Source organism: Stegodyphus dumicola, chromosome 10 (genome assembly GCF_044657685.1).
Source record: "Stegodyphus dumicola isolate Sdum_Otavi_A_Nest chromosome 10, ASM4465768v1".
In the NCBI taxonomy this organism is placed as follows: domain Eukaryota; kingdom Metazoa; phylum Arthropoda; class Arachnida; order Araneae; family Eresidae; genus Stegodyphus; species Stegodyphus dumicola.
This window is the reverse complement of record NC_140777.1, coordinates 90,223,144-90,234,450: the sequence shown is the minus strand read 5'-3', so window position 1 is coordinate 90,234,450 and position 11,307 is coordinate 90,223,144. Positions and strand designations below refer to the sequence as shown.

At 32.7% G+C, this 11,307-nt stretch overlaps 1 pseudogene across 1 annotated transcript in view; it reads right to left on the bottom strand.

Moving 5' to 3' along the window:
- Nucleotides 1–1,653: 1,653 nt before the first annotated feature.
- Nucleotides 1,654–11,307, bottom strand: part of LOC146995020 (cullin-5-like) — a 430,616-nt pseudogene continuing 420,962 nt past the window's right edge. The window contains exon 17 of the transcript XR_015043473.1: nucleotides 1,654–6,580. The product of XR_015043473.1 is annotated as a cullin-5-like (transcript). The remainder of the gene's footprint in view (nucleotides 6,581–11,307) is intronic.

Genomic DNA, 11,307 nt, shown 5'->3' with positions numbered 1-11,307 from the left:
AAGGGGCCTTCATTTTCAAGGAATGATTTCTACCGGCCGTAATTTTACAATAATATTATAAGATTAGACATAATAAATCTGACAGCATGAATGCATTATATGAAAAAAGCACGGAATTTGCAATGTTTTGCTGTAGAATGTTATACTAATTCTCGATTATCCGTGTGTGGAATACCCATCTTGCAATTTGGAACTAGGTACCGTTGAAGCAATTTTAAGCGACCAGCGAATATATATTTCATTTAGTCAATTTGTCGAAATTTTAATCTTTTTAATTGCAGTTTTACATTATTTTGATTACCTTTAAAAACGAACGTGAGTAACTCATCTGAAAATGTATAAGCTGTGAGAGAAATCATATTGAATGATCTGAGCATACAGAGGAGACTAGTTATATGCCTTTGGCTTTACAATCCTTGTTAGAATATTTCATTTTCAGAGTTGTGTTTTTGTGTTTATTGCAGCTTGTAGGATGATGAGTGAAACTGCTTGGAACTCCGTGCATTAAATAAGTGCAAACATTGGTTACAGACCTTGTTAATTAAAAAAAATTAAACTTTACAAAAAATAATGTTACAGAATACATATATTTCTTTAACATTCCGAATCAATTTTTCGTACCTAGTTGAGTCACATAAATTATGACAAACTTTGAGAAATTAATTTAAAAGAATTAAATATGAAAAAAAAGAAATAACAAAACAATTATAATTTGGCTGTGCGAGAAATCTCACAAATACTACGTTTATGTTTCTGAACAAATGCATACTTTCCCTCCATTTCTATCTATCAATTTTATCAATTATCTCTCACACCCTTTATTATGAAAATCTGTGATAACACTTTACAAACATTTAAACAAATAAATGAAACTTATACAGATTGGACTGTCAAATACCTCGAAAAATTAGTTGTTAAATTTCAAAAAATATCAGATTTCATTACGAGATATATCTGACATCGAAACAGGTCTCAATTCGATAATGTCATGGATTTTTAGAATTATGATTACAGTTTGAAATTATCCTTATTATATGAAAAATATTAAATAAATTTGTTATATATCAGTTTCCTTGCACACTCTTGTGCTATATGTACTTTAACATACAAAGAACGTTATAGAATAATACGTTATAGAACGTTATAGAAAGAACGTTATAGAATAGTGTTATCAATGGTTATTTAAACCAAACTGCTGTGCGTTTTTAAGGCCGAGCGGTAGCTTTCTAATTAACACGCTGAGTTCGGCGCCGAATTTGCTGTCCTTTCCGTTCAGCCGGCAGCGAGCTAAGCCTTAAAGCTAAGCCGTGTTTTTGTTTAGAATGTTTCAATACATTTCATTAATGCTAAATTTGATCACATTTCATTGAGACTATATTTATTTTTTAACTTATACTGTCGGTTCCGTGGAACGACGCCAGGCAAACGAAAATTCCAGTTCCCAGGGACCGACGCCGGCCACACGGAAAGTTCACTGTCAATCCCCAGAGACCGGCGCCGCGCTCAACGTGTTAAGAAAGTTTCGGGCCGGTAAGTAAATATGTATTTAATTCAAATATATGAATTGATATGTAATCTATATATATGATTGATTGTATTTGAGTTCCATTTCGAATACTCAAAACTTAAACACAAAGAACTAGAGGCAGCAGATACATAAATCAGTTTATTGAACGCAATTTAACAGAATCGTTACAGGTGATGAGATGTGGGTAGCTCACTTCACCACAGAAAACAGCAACTCACAATTGATTGGCGTCACAGGGATCCACGCGCCGGACGATCCTCAGTCTATGCACGGAAATTGAAGTCCTCAGTCTATGCAAGGAAATTGAAGGGATAGTAAAGGCATTCTGCTCATTGACGTATTGGCGAGTGGTGCTCCGGTGAAAGCTGATCTTTATTGCGCTTTACTAGAGAACATCTGAAGAGCCATTCAGAACAAATGGTTTGGGATGCTCAGTGCTGGTGTTGTGGTGTCCTACGACAACATCGGACGCATACGGGGAATTCCACAAAATATATGTTGCAGACGTTTCGCTGGGAGATGTCTGACCATCCATTCTATGGCTTCGATCTTGCTGTTAAGTACTTCCACGTGTTATTGCACCTGAAGACGTTCTTGTCTGGGCACACTTTCCTACAGGTGAAATGTTGCAGACAAATGTGACGGGCTGCCTTTCTTCCCAGGCGACAGACTTCTATGACACTCTAATGGAAATAGGTAACCGACGCTATGACAATTGGTATAGTTCCGATGTTTCTTATGCTGAGAAGTAGCAGAAATATAGCTGTATCTTTTGCAATAGGTTTTTCCAGGTAATAAGACTTTGTTTTTTATGGTTTACGGCAAAGTAATTTTTCGGACGACCCTCTTATTGTTTAAATAATCATTATCAAATGAATATACCTTCATCTAAATCAATATCTAACTCATTGAAATCATCATATATATAAATTTCCTTCTAAATCCAATCAACTTCATCTGCTAATCTAAGACATCTAACTAAGCATAACTACCCAAAACACATCTTCATGTTAAACCATCATATATATATATATTATCATCATCATCGTCATTGAAAATATCGCCAAATTAAGATAAATCATTATAGCTCAAATCAACTAAATAAAAAGCAGTATCATCTAAATCACCACCATCAACAATATGATTCTCATTTGATCATCGTCTTCATCACCTCAAACTTCTAAATCACCATCAAAATTGTTATCTGAATAACCAAGAAAGAAATTATAAAATTATCACCAGATAATTGAAAACCATCATTTAAATAATCATCATCATCGAAATCATACCTTCAGTTTAAACCGTCGTATATGTCATCATCACCATTATCATCGTCGAGATAGATAAATCATAATCTTCCAGATCATCTAAATAGAAAGCAATATCAACCAAATCATCATCTTCTTCATCCTCATTTAATCATCGTCTTTATTGTCTAACTCCTCTAAAGTATTATATAAATCACTCTCACATCATGTATAAAATCGTCATCAGTCAAAACTATGTCACCATCAAATTCATCTAAATATTTATTATCACTTAATACACATCGTCATTTTAATCATCATGTATATCGCGTCACCATGATCATCGTCAGAATAAGATAAACCATCATCACCCAAATCACATCAGTCATTCTAAACCATCCTATGTATCATCTTCATCATCATCATTGAAGTCGTCGTCAGAATAAAAAAACTTCACCTAGATACAAAGCCCGATCACCTAAAGTTTTATTATCATCCTACTCAATTATTCATACTCTTCATCACTAAACCATATACTCACGACCACCTAAATAAAAAATCAGCAGCAGTTAATCTAAATTGTCGTCCTCAAAATTCCAGTTAAATTATTCAAATCATCGTCGTTTAAATCATGACTTTTTAGTGTTTCGCTAGTGTGCCGTCAAATAGAGCCAGTTTCATTCAGGTACAGACAGAAGGATATCACCGGAAGTTCACTATCGTTGGTTCAGGTGTAGTAACCAACCGCCCTCAGGAGATGCCAGAAGCTTGGGTACGTAGCTGACACCTATGCCATCTTAGATAACGTGACACTCGGAAGTGACGTAAGAGTTTGAATAACGTAATGTTTCAAAAAGTTTGGTTTTTGTGACAACGAAAATATTTTTTAAAGTTTCATTTCTTCCGGAAACGACGAATTGTTTTCTTTTTTTTTAGGCAACGGCCTCTTGAACCCCTTGAAATCTTGTTTGTAATGACATTAAAAATTTCCCTTTTATCATTAAATCTGTATTTGTTTTTAATTGAGCATCTCATTATTTACTGTTTGTTCATTTTGCATAATTTTAATATAATAATAATAAGCCAAATGCAAAATGTTAATCGTTAAAGAGAAATGCGACCAGAGATATAAAATTAAAAATTAAAAGACAAAGAATTAAATTTATATATCAAGTTTTACCAGAATAGAAAAAAAAAGAGAAAGGACTTTAAAGAATAGAATAGTTGAAGGGGTGATGAAAGCCAAAACATTTCATAAAATGAGGATTTCTGATATTTGCATTTTCAAATTCTCTACAATTTTAGCTTTCTTAAAACACCGTTCTTTAATCTCTATGAAAATTAGGACTGTACAAAATCTAGCTTTAATTTGTCATTGAATACTTTGATAATTGAGAATTTTTACATAAAATCGCGTTTTCCCCCGAACGTGATTTTTTATACTCGATGTAGTACCTGTTCTCAACTACTGCTCACAGGTATCTGAAATTTTTATACCTTATTTACTACGCTTCCAAATATTTGCCGAAAAGAGCTTTTGATTATAATCAGTGCTAAATTTTACTATGCGTAACAAAATATACTGTAAAATACTCTAAAATTTAGAATGATAAAAAAGCTCTTTTCAGTATATTCAGCTAGGTATTGTGATGTTACTTCCCTTAGCGAAAGACGTTTCCAGAACATTTTATCCGCGAGGGGCGAAAGACGGTTAAAGGAAGGGACGTAGTTACGCCGGAAAACAGAGTGGAGGCAAGCTGGTGGGAAGAATACGAGACTTGTGACTTTTGCGGTTGGACCGGCAGTCATGCCGTGTGCAAAGAGATAACTTAAGCTAAATGTATAGTAGTGGTATTTGTTTTATTGTGTATTGTTTAATAAATTAGTGGATAAAATTTCAAAGCTGATGGAGATTATTTTCCTATTATGGCGAGTGCATGAGAAATGACCGAACCCGCCTCGGACTTGAAACGGCGCGAGGTGCAAATCGGCGCAGTCGATAGGATAAGATTGTGAAAAAGGAAATCACTAAATAGTGAAAATAATAAATAAATATGGTTGTAAAAAGTTACTGAAAGTTATAAAATGAAATTCGGTGATAGTTCACGAATGGATCTACGATGAGAGAAGATTTTTATGACGAAAGAAAATGGCGCGTTTAGGGCCATGTGTGCGAATAAATTCATCCGATTTGTGAAAGCGTGATGTGCTAAAAAGTTAACAGCCAGTGAGTGGTAAAATGGGATCATCAGTGTTCATCATCCTAGTGAAATCATGAAAAGTTAAATCAGGGATAATGTGAATTACCGTGTTGTAATCATGTCAAGTTACGTGGCACTGCAGTGTGCTCATGATTAAAGTTAACAGCGTCAAGTTGTGCTCTTCGTTCGATATTTTCACTATCGGGATCAAAGGTAAGTCCTTCTTAATTTATATATTAACCATATTAACTTAGAAAATTATAATTGTTTTTATGTCTGTTAATAACATGATTCGAATGTCAGGCGTTAAAGCCAGTAGACACCGAGAAAGTATATTTTATATGGAAATGAGAAATTAAGGTTCTTATTTTTATCAAGATATAGGAGATTCTTAGAGATTCTTAGAGCAAGGGAAACGATTATTGAAACATTTGAAAATAATGAAAGGAGTTATGTTTGACTCACCATCGAAAGCTGATAAATGGCTGTTCTTTTTACATCATGCTGAAGTGATTCTTAATCTCTATAAAATATCTGAAGAAGGGAAAATTATTTTGCAGAGTTTAAAAACAAAAGTTAAAAGTTTGATCGCGACTCTCGATGAAATGGATTGATATAACAATATTATGATTAAAGACACCGTATTAAAAGAATTCGAGATTCCTCGGAAAAACCGATCGAGGCAGGCTGGTGGCGTGAATACGAGACTTGGTACTTTAGCGATTGGACCGGCAGCCATGCCGTGTGGAAAGAGATTACTTAAAACATGTTTTGCGCGCATTATATTATGTATATAGTTGAGATTACTTAAAACATGTTTTGCACGCCTTATATTATGTATATAATTAAATGTATACTATACTAGTGATATTTGTTTTATTGTATATTGTGTACCGTTATGTGTAATAAATTAGAGGATAAAATTTCAAAGATAGAGATTATTTTCCTACTATGGCGAGCGCATAGACGAACCTGTCTCGTGCTTGTAAGAGCGCGAGGTGATAGATGTACTTTAATTACGTAAAAACCTTCAAGCCTGTAAGAACAGCAGATTTTCAGAAAAGGTAATCCAAAAATTGCCAATTCAACATTGTTGCTATAGGGTTTCCAACACCCCTTAATGAAAAGGAGTAAAATATTTTTTGAAAAAATGGCATTTATGGAAATACAAAAAAGAAATATGTTTAGCTTATAAGAGTATATAATATTTCTGTAAAATAAATAAAGTGAGAATTTAAAAGCAATTTTTTAAAATAAAAAACCGAAAGGAAATATTTATAGTTTTTAAAATCAGTATTACTTTTGTAAAATGAAAGAACTTAAAATCTTTTTAAAGTAAAAATAGCGAAAAGAAAAATTTAAATTAAAGTTTCACGTTATTAAACTAAATATTGAAGAAAGAAACATTTTTGACACGAGAAAAAGAAAATAAAAGAATTTAAAAGTCAAAATTGCATTTACACAAGTTGCAACTTTGATAGAGATTCGCGTTCCTTTAAGCCTCGGGCGTCTTCCTATGACGGTCGGTTACTATTAAGCTTGTTATTGTAAACTGGCTATTCAAATTACAGTCGGTATGCGCAAAGGGGGCCTGAATCTTCATCCTGAAAAATAAACAAAATTATTGTTACACATCACATAAAAATATCAGTTAAAATGATATTTCAATTCTGAGTCACAAGCATGAGAATATTTGAGAAGGTTACATGGCATACGCAAATAACCAAAATGAAAGGTACTCGAAACGCATGTCTGTGCACTGTCTGCAAAAGTTCAGACCGGATCTTGGTCGTTTGTGGTAGGCATTGACTTGCAAGTACAAATGTGTTTTGAAAAACGTAAATGTTTGCGCTTTGGTACTTTTAAATTTAAAGTCATTTGTTTTGTAAAAATTACGAAGCCTAGCTCTTCATATGTTTCTCCGACACTCATAATTTTATGAGGAAAAAGTTTGCACTCGTTATGAAATAATTTTGAACATAAGTATCTCCGTCTGATTTCGATTGACATCAGTCAATTGTTTTGTGATTTATTTCTTATAACCAAAAGGAAAGTTTCCGAAATGAAGTCTAGGTATTGGAGGAAAGAATAATTAGTAAAATGTAGAAAACTGATACTTTTATTTTCAGCTTTTTTGAAATGAACTCATTATGCAGCGTGCCAAAAAAAATTAAAAAGACTTCTCTCAAAATTTAATTTTCAATGTTCTATTTTGGAAATGAAAATACCAATTAACAATAGACAGAACTCGTCCTTGACTTTGTAAATTATTCTAGAAATCCTTGACTTCCTATAGCTGGTAAAAACCTGAAATCTCTTACTAAATTTGGCATGGAATATGCCAGTAAATTTCAAACGTAAAAATGTGCGCCATTTGTTTTTACATAAAATTTCTCATATAAATAATTCTTGGATTAGACTTTTTTTGAAAAGTATCTTGACCCAAAACGTTTAAACTGTTTTCTTAAAACTTTCGTTTGCTATTGAAAATTTTATAAATATAACTAGACTGAGTTTTGAATAAATGAAATTACAACCCATAAGCACCTTGTTGGAACATTTTGTATAAGAAAACGTAATCGCATATAAATCAAGTTCTTATATCGCTTAATTACAATGCATCAGGTCTTTAGTAAATAAAGAAAGCAATAAAATACACATGGTGGTTTGGCAATACCAAAAACATCATATCTCGCAACAGCTCTTCTTGATTATTTCATACCTTAGGAAACACGAGCAAATATGTCAATTGCGGAAACATTGCAGTTTGGCAAGCGATAAGGTGGTGCGCAGGAGAAATGATTATCGGGGAAAATATTTCTTCAAGGTAGGAGGTGATTTGTATTCATTCTGGATGTGGAAGAGAATGTTATTCTAGGACTTCGAGAAATAAGGAACATCATTTCGATAAGAGTGCACTTTCGATCAAAGTGAATTTGCGGAATTAGGAGTCATGTTTCTTCTTTCTGTAGTCATTTGAAGCCGTGGTTCTGATGTCAACATCAAAGACTTAACGATATCACATTTGATTTTAGTGAAGTGTAGTTCATCCAGTGCTTTCTTCACCAGCAGTTATGGCTTTCGCCGAACGAAACAAACACTATGCAAGTTTCAAATGTTAAGTCATTCAGTTTGCGAAAGAAAATGGAAATCATGCAGGATGGTTTTCGTGAATGCTTCGTACACGAGTGGAAGAGGCATGAAATTTTACAATGATTATTGCGCCAAAGAATAAATGTGTATTGCATAAAGAAGTAATGAAATAGCTTACCGTCGGCGAAAGTGTTGGAAACTGCATTGTAGAAAATCCCCATCATCACTAGAATGGATTAATTGTAACAAGAAACAGCGTACGTTTCTTTGCCTTAAAAATAGAAAAAACGAGTGCAAATGGAAGTGAAAACTCTAAAGCAAACTGAGGTTGTGTATTCGATTTACTTGACGGAATAATTCAGTTCTCCGAGAAAAAGAGATAAAATTTTTTCAAAGGCTTCGAAAATATAGAGATAAAACTTTGATGAGTTTTTAAAAATATGTTAAACTTTATTTACTATCACGTGTTGCAAATATCGATGTCATTCCTGAAGTTTTGATATAGTAGGAGATAAAGAAACAATGATATGAAAGAAAAATAACGGTTAACATAAAATCAATAGGCCAACGAGAAATCTCACCTCACCGTACTGATCTCCTGCTTAGCCGACCGTACGAAATTAAAAGCTCATCGATATCTTGAAAAGAAAGACTTTGCTGAAGTGCAGTTTCCCGAAAGTGTTTTCATCCGTATTCACGAGAAATGATCGGCGGAGAAAAATGTTGTGAAACTGTGGATAAGAAATATTTGGCAAAAGCTTCCTTTTGCCTCAGATAATCAAGAAAGTCTAATACTTTGGGACATGTTCATCCTCCATCTAACGGATAGCACAAATATGTTGTTGAAAGAGTGTTATACAGATATGACAGTTTATCCAGGCGGATTATTGCCATTAGTTCATATATTAGACATATATGTCAATAAATCATCGATAGAATATTTTAAACGTTAGTGGAATACTCGAACAAAAGTGAAGGTGAAAAAACTAATTACAAATGGAGACCAAATACGTCATGTCAGTGCATAAATAGTGTGTCAGTAGATAATAAAATCACGGAATAAAATTAAACCCGTTTAATTTATGTGGTATATCTGACGGTCTAGATGCAACGAAAGATGATTATTTATGTGTGGATCAGAGTAAAAGTTACGGCAAAACTGAAACAGAATTCGATGATGTGCTTGAAGTTATAGATTGAGACGTATATGAGGAACTTGGATCTGTCTATGCAAGTATGGATCAGAGGTGAAGGTGAAAATGAAACAGAATCCGATAACGAAAATTTTTAAGTACATAAACTATGTTATTTCTCTTAAATAAAAAGCATTTAATTACACGCAGAAATCTAATTTTATCTAATTCTAATCACTTTTTCCATATTTCTAAACATAACATTTTTATAGCTGGCGTACAGCGCGTACCCATAAATTTCAATCTTGCATTTTCTTTTAAAAGTGCGCCTTATACGCCTGAATATACTATAGCAAACATAGCTGAAACTTAAGTGATAGAGATATTTACATGCTTGCTGAAGCATTATATTCTGTTTTTTTTGCCTTCTATTAGTGTATAAATGTTTTCAAAATTTCGATGTTACGTTTTTCAATCTTTGTGTTTAGAAAAGGGATAAAGAATTCAAACTTTTATCTCCGAAAACAAAATTCTAAATCAGATTTCTAATGAAGAAGTGAAATTCTCTATAGCTTTACTTTCCGGACTAATTAAAATTAAGAAAAAGAAGAGAGAAAAAAAATAACTGATTTGGGTAAGCAGAATATTTAGCCATTCAGTATCTATTGATGGGAATATATATAACTCTAATGAATAGTACAGAAATAAGATAAAGTTACGTTTCAGTTTGTAGGCCTTACATTTCAAAATGGTTTTAATACAGCTTAAAGAGCATAGCCAAAGATTATGCTCTCAGCCGCTTTTTCAGTAATAACGTCAGAGAATAATTCTTACAGTTACAATGTTTTCAAATAATCCATTCCTTCAAAAGTAATCTATTGTACTAAGATAATGTGTTTTCGAGGGCAGAAAATGAAACAGAACGGCGAGATCCATCAGAGTATGATCCTGTAATGCTTTAACAAATCTTTCGCAGTCTTAAGTAATAGAGAAATGTGGTAGAGCATCATCTTACACTATATTCTTGTATTCATATTATTTGTATTATGTGACTATGTGTCTCTATTCGATGTGCGGGAAAAAACGTCTCCAACAGGTTTATATATACGATACCATTCAGATAAACGCAAAGGAAACCAACATTTCCATCTAATAATATTCATTTTATTTTAATTATACCATTTTCTAGTTAGATAACCAATTTGTGAGCAAGAATTTGCATCGTAACAGTGAATCATATTGCTGCCAAATTCCAAATATAAAAAACTAAAGCTCACGAATCACAAACCGAGAGTTTCTGTGAGATTTATGAGGTGCGAAGGAATTTCTATTTTGAAAGAAATCGAAATTGATATAAATTCGCTTTATAACATATTATTCAGTTTATTTATCTAATTATATTATGATTCTGATGTAATGTATACACACATTTTAAAAGTTATTTCTTTCGCTCATTTCAATTTGTAATCTTGAATTTTTACACTGAAAAAATCCTGAGTAGAGACGGAAACTGTGGTATGTCAAATTGAATTTAAACAAGGTGAAAGCAAATGAAAAGCTAATGTACATACTACAATAGCTTTTAATTTGTTTAGAATTACAATCTTAGTAATGCAAATCATGCTGATTAACACATAATTAAAAGTGGATAAACATTCCTTTTTGAACGTTTCTTTGAACCTTGATATAAAGTTCTATGAATATCTGCAGTTGGATAAGACAGCTCAGGGTCAAACAAATTTTAAAATGAAATTTGTATAAATTAATTTCATGAGTTCAATTATGAAAGATATGCCGTGCAATATTTATTTGCACAATTTAAAGCCAGTAGCACAACATAAATTTATTGTTGAAAAATATTGTCATGTGTAAAGCTATGTGTTAAAAAAGTCAATAAACTGTGACTTTCCAGGTAAAACCGGAAGACCTCGCAGCCATGAAAGGCACTGAAAACATAGATCTGAACTACGAAAGAGTGTACTTAGTTGCTGCTAAAATAATACTGGTATCTTAAAGTTAGCATGACTAATTACTAGCTTATAATATATCAGTAGTTACACTTACCGAGCAAAATATTATCAAATGCCGTCCATATACTAAGAACA